Source organism: Diadema setosum, chromosome 20, assembly GCF_964275005.1.
Source record: "Diadema setosum chromosome 20, eeDiaSeto1, whole genome shotgun sequence".
In the NCBI taxonomy this organism is placed as follows: Eukaryota; Metazoa; Echinodermata; class Echinoidea; order Diadematoida; family Diadematidae; genus Diadema; species Diadema setosum.
The window spans coordinates 1675019-1681697 of NC_092704.1; the positions used below are offsets into that span (position 1 = coordinate 1675019).

The 6679-nt window shown below is 36.7% G+C and overlaps 1 pseudogene; it reads right to left on the minus strand.

The window, feature by feature from the left end:
* Positions 1-562: 562 nt before the first annotated feature.
* LOC140243985 (uncharacterized) lies at positions 563-1796 on the minus strand (annotated as a pseudogene).
* Positions 1797-6679: the final 4883 nt, after the last annotated feature.

Here is a 6679-nt window from a genome sequence, read left to right on the forward strand (position 1 = left end):
GCGAAATTCCCTCCCAAAATGCAGGTTTTAGCATTTATAGCCAAATAATGCCCGGCCCGTTAAAGATAAGCAAACTAATTAATTGTTATATAACAGTTCATTCATTTTGGAACTCACTGACATTGTGTTTCATCTCATACAAATTCCAAACACGACCCAAAATATTATACCAAACCCCTCCGAAACGCACCCTCACAAGGGTGCGTTTCGGAGGGGTTTGGTATGTCTCCCTCTTACGTCAGGTTTGTAGAGGGATCATAATCGGGAGCTCTATGTTTTATGTCGGGATTGAGGACACCCCTACACAAAGGGCCAGACTGGACTAGGCAGTTTGTCAATCAGTTGCAAAATCACAGCAGTACGGTAGTACGACTCCGTAATAGCTGATTACTTATGCTTTTTTTTTTTAATAGATTTTATTGACTCTTCCGACCCCATTCCGGGGTAAGAGAGTACAACACATAAATACAAGATATGGTCATTACAATATTAAAGAATACATGTTTGTGATATATTACAATGATGTATATAAAATAGTCTATACCTACTAAACATAAGTGATATACACATTGGCAAGCAAGGTTAACTAATCGTATGAACCATTCGACCAAACAATCGTAACATACAACTACTATAGATCGAGTATCACTGGATGCTTAATTTTTCTACCACTGCGAGTTACAATATTTTCTTTCTTGACTAAAGTACACTCAACTTGTTCAGGCTTCTGCAAATTTGCAAAATATGACATGATCAGCCTCACTGGCAAATAATACTAATCTTTTAAGCTGTCCTAAATGCGAACATAAAAATAATCTGGACATGTGTACTGAGCAAGGACGTTCAACCAAATAATGATTGCTTAAATATAACTGTCTTTCCTTTTCAAAGAAGGGGCATACGAAAACATAGTGAAATTCATCACCTGTTTCATGTCTATCACAACAAGGGCATTGAACATCCCTTTCATCAAATGACTGTACAAATCTTCTATTATCAACTCAGTGGCAACTGATTTGACCTACATCTAAAACGGCTCAATGAAATTCTATCCCTCTTACTCAACTGGACTAATACCTTTCAAAGCGACTATTCGCCTTAAAAATCCTATAATTCAAACATACCCCGGTACTCTATTTGACCAAACATTTGCCATCAAATCCTGTTTAGACATATCACTTAATCTCAGCTTCAAGGTGCTCAGATCCAGCTATTACTATTAAATCCTTCCCCTTTTCTTATAGCCATACAACACCAAGACCAGCATGGTTTAAAATTTCCTCAATATAGGATATCCAAAGGTCGTGTCCTGTTGACTTATTAATCTTTGGAATGTATAAAACCTAAATGAATATTTAGCAGAAGAACCCTTTACGATCCTCAGCCAGAAGCTAACCATACGATATTTAACAGTATTATAGCCAGTCGTGTTCTCCCAGTTTCTGCATATACCATACAATCTGGTGTAAATTTATTTACACATAACAACGATTTCAAGAATTTCCTATGAACAATTTCGATTTGACTCAAATCTTCAAAACCCCAAACTTCACATCCATACAATAGTATTGGTAACACTAACTGATCAAACAGTTCGCATTGAATATCCACTGGAAGCTTGAGTTTCTGAACATAGAAAAAAGTACTTTCCTTGCCTGTGACACCTGCTTAAAAATAGCCTTCTTAAAACTTCCATTGTAATTAGATTGAATACCTAAATAAACAAAATCATCCACTTCATCAAGTTTGTCTTCACCAAAACTGAACAATGGAAAGTTACGCACTTTTCCTCTTGAAAAAAATCAGGACCTTATAGTTTCTTTTTAACTTCAAATCTTGCATTGTATCCATGAGCAAATGCGGGGAAACTGCAACAAGGCGCATGGAATTTAGACTTGAGAAAAGAACTATATATATTATTACTTTTTTTATTCAAAATAAAATGATTCTTTGGACTAAAATAACCCAAAAATATCTTTTATTACACTTTCTAAATATATAATGAATATATGAGGTATTTTTAATTGCAATTTTATGAAAAATTAGAATTATTACACAAATATAAATACTAGACGGGCTGTATAATGAAGGCTAATTTCGCCCCAAGAATCTGCAGCCCACCGTATTTCATGCATTCCTGCCAGGGAGGTGGAAAGAGCTCTTTCCACATGTACCTCCCTGTTCTTGCCACACTCTCATATCCACTTAGTGCATGCACATGTTCGCATAGAATACAGTTCACACACTGGCGTAATAGCTAATTCACCGATCTCATTCCTGATCTCGTGCGAGAAAAACCTTCAAAGTGTAGAATTTCCTCTCAAAACTAAGCCAAACATGATTTTGGAACAGACATTACAGTGTCAAGACCTTTTCAGTGGATTTTGATTTCGCTATTTGTTTGTTTTAGCTCTTGAATGTACGACTTCTTACGTCCGATTCGTTTATAACATGCCTCGTGCTGCGTGGTCTTTCAGCCCCACGTTTCCCCACACACACACACGCCATCGCGATCGAAGTTTGAGCGATAGCGATAACACGTGCGGAGCAGACATGCGGATTTCAGCACAGGGTAATAGGTGAACGTATCACGATTGTAAAACAAATCTTTTTCTATGTCTCTGCAAATTTGAATTAGGTTATCTAAGTATAGATAGATTATGATACATCATAAAATAGATTAGCAATACCAAGAACTTGCTTACATTAGAGTTATTTGATAACGTTGCAAAATAATAACCCCGTCATTGAATGGAATTGCGCTTGCATACATATCCGTAAATGATACGGGAATTTCACATTCAGTGCAGTCGCCAAAGTCCATCTTGGCTGCGAGAAATTCAGCTTCGGGTCAACTAGCCTAATTTGCATATGAAAGTCGCTTGTACGCATGCGCATCTACTTTCAAGCCATACTTTTTTATGAATATTAATAAGCCCATTGGTTTCCTGCCTCGCTGTGGTACGGAAAAATAGACGCCTTGTACGCCCTGACGTCTTTTTTTCCCGTACCAGAGCGAGGCAGGAAACCAATGGGTTCATTAATATTCATGATGTAGCGATCTTTGCACATGCGCACTACCAGAAGACTCCGGTTGCTCATGAATATACATGATGGTGCTCGAGCATCGGAATAGCATGGCTGTGGCTGAACTGGGAGGCTATATGTATGCCTAACAAAACATCATTTATGCACTGACATAGCAACGCACCTGGCTCATTGCATAACACAATGAATCACCTTATGTTCTTCTTTGTAAGCCCCCCAGTTATGGCCGACATGAGTTACAAATACAGTGTTTTGAAACTGAATGCATAATAATCATGAAACATACACACACATACACATTCGTCGAACAAATAGCTAGCTCTCTCCTCTCTCTCTGTCTCTCTCTTTCCGCGCCAACCCTCCAACCTCTGATCCCCCTTCTTTCTCCCCGTCTCTCACTCTGAACTCTGACTCTCCTTGCATGGTCCTATAATAAAATGAATACATGTAATGGTCTAAGGAATAGACCTGTTTACTAATTTTATGCATGCCTCTTGAACAAAAGTTTTTCTTGACGACTCAAAAGCTTGCCCGAGGCTTGCCTGACATAGCAGCAAGTAATGAATGTAAAATGGATTCCATCCATAGAGATGCCATTATGCATAGCATGTGCACTTAATAGTTGGTAACTAACGGATTCTAGAGAGAAACATGCATAAATTGAAATACATTAACTGGTCTATTTTAGAGTGTAAAAAAGAAAGAAAGAATGTAAGAAAGAAAAATTGTGGAAAGAATATCATAATCACATCACATGTCACATATCACTTTCAATACAGAATAGAAGACAAGTGAAGACAAGTGAAATAAATTAATCCAATGTGTATATGAGGGAAAAAATTGTTAATTTAAAGTAATTACTCTGTGAAATATGCCTGTGATACTTTTTGTTGAGATAACTGCTTCTGTAACAGTACAAACTACTTAAATTAAACATCTCTAATGATACATGTAATTTCAAAAGTCTTATGCTTAAGCAAAGTGAAATTTTTTTCTCTTACCAATTTCAAAAATCATTAAAATGATAATTGATCTCAAACGAATTAAGACGGAGAGTGGAAATGTGTTTTAGATATATAAGCCTAAGTGTGGCATATATTACTCCTGACACCACTGATGACATAACCACACAAACCAATAAAGATACCGTGCAACGTCTGCAATGCAGGTTTATTATGCAATTTAATGAAAACATATAAACATTTGTTTAGTCATATATGTCTCCATTGTTATAACTCTTCTTTCATCATGAACTGATTATGATGTTTGAATTTGTCTTTTTTTTTTATTGGGTAGGGTTATAAAACTATAAACGCCGTCAAGAATATCACATTCAAATTCATAAAATTCTTCCGTCGAGATGCTTTCATTGCAACTGATTGACAAATTGCCCTGCATCGACGTAAATATTATTTACGTCGATGCAGGGGGAAAAAAAAAGACGCCAGGGCTGTGCAGGGTGTCTTTTTTTTCCCGTACCACAGCGAGGCAGGAAAATATTCATGATGTGAAATATTTTTCTTTCAACTCTTTCTTTCATCCAACATTCGGAAAAGTTTTTCTCCGAATGTTTTCCGACAATGAAGCCGAAAACTATTCTTGCGCAATTTGTGCGAACTTCCCACGACGTATGTGCGAATGTCGTGTGTATCATTGCTAAAGTACAGCATGTTACGTACACGAAGAGCACGCGACGGAAATGCGAACAACGAAACATTTTCAATAATATGGGAGAAAATATACCCAAGGAGAGGTGGAAGCTGTATTGAGTTGATTTATTTTTTCTTTCCTCTATTTCTCCTTTCTTTTTCTCTCATTTCTCTATCGTGTGCTTGTCTGCATTTTTTCCTAGGACGTATCTCCACTAGTAAAGCATTTGATCTTTTTTATTTTTTTTTTTTTGCAGTTCCTCCAGCACATAATCTCTATACTTCAAATAAAATTTTACATACTTTAGATTAATTTCAAGTGTATTCTGCGATTTGTTATATCAAACATTTCTTTCTTTGCTAGTCTTTAATTTCTTTTGTTACTATAGTTGTTAATAATTGTTTGATGTTTAGGTGTATGCTACGATTTTTATTTGTAGAAAACGTATAGGTCATACATCCCCCAAACGTGCGCTAAACGTTCGCGAGAATGTCTCAAAAGGTACGCGAACAGTTTGCGATTACGTCGTAAAATGATCGGAAACACTTCGCAGATTTCGCGTAACATACGCGAGACATTCTCCAAAGTTTCGGAGTCTATTTGGGGTTTCACGAACATTTTGCGAATATCGCGCGTGTCTTGCGAAGGTCTTGCGCATATGACGAGGTTTAAAGACACTTTCGAGAACAATTCACGAGCAAATCACGACCAAGTGTGCGGAAAAGGTTCGCAGAAAATTTCAAACTTTTTTGAAATTCTCGCCGAAGTAAAAACGACATTCGCGAACAATTGACGACGCTTCCGAACCCTCACGTTCGTTTGGCGATCTTTTGCAGACCAAAATGCGAATGCTGGATTTTGCCATTCGCGTCCTTCGCAAATCGTTCGCGTGTCCCGTGAAATCCCACCCGTATGGCCGACATGAGTTACAAATACAGTGTTTTGAAAGTGAATGCATAATAATCGTGAAACATACACACACATACACTTTCGTCATACAAATAGCTAGCTCTCTCTCTCTCTCTCTCTCTCTCTCCCTCTTTCCGAGCCAACCCTCCAACCTCTGATCCCCCTTCTTTCTCCCCGTCTCTCACTCTGAACTCTGACTCTCCTTGCATGGTCCTATAATAAAATGAATGCATGTTTGGTCTAAGGAATAGACATGTTTACTAATTTTATGCATACCTCTTAAACAAAAGTTTCTCTTGACGACTCAAAAGCTTGCCCGAGGCTTGCCTGACATAGCAGCAAGTAATGAATGCAAAATGGATTCCATGTAAGAAAGAAAAATTGTGGAAAGAATATCATAATCGCATCACATGTCACATATCACTTTTAATACAGAATAGAAGACAAGTGAAGGAAAATCATATCAATTAAAGAATAATGAAATTCCTTTTTTTTATTCTTCAGTGTGACATGCTATTCTCCAACTTGTTGAACAATATGGAACTACAATAGCAAAAACATTTCAACAGCAATAACAAGAAAATTAAATTTGCTGGACCAATGTCAATACTTTAACCTTCATGGCCATGCAAATTGTAATTTGGCAGTCATTTAGTGTTGATATAACACCGGCAAATAAATTAATCCAATGTGTATATGAGGAAAAAATTGTTAATTTAGAATAATTACTCTGTGAAATATGCCTGTGTTACTTTTTGTTGAGATAACTGCTTCTGTAACAGTACAAACTACCAACCTCTTTAAATTAAACATCTCTTATAATAATTTTAAAAGTCTTATGCTTAAGCAAAGTGAAATTTTTTTCTCTCACCAATTTCAAAAATCATTAAAATGATAATTGATCTCAAACGAATTAAGACGGAGAGTGGAAATGTGTTTTAGATATATAAGCCTAAGTGTGGCATATATTACCCCTGACACCACTGATGACATAACCACACAAACCAATAAAGATACCGTGTAACGTCTGCAATGCAGGTTTATTATGCAATTTAATGAAAACATATAAACA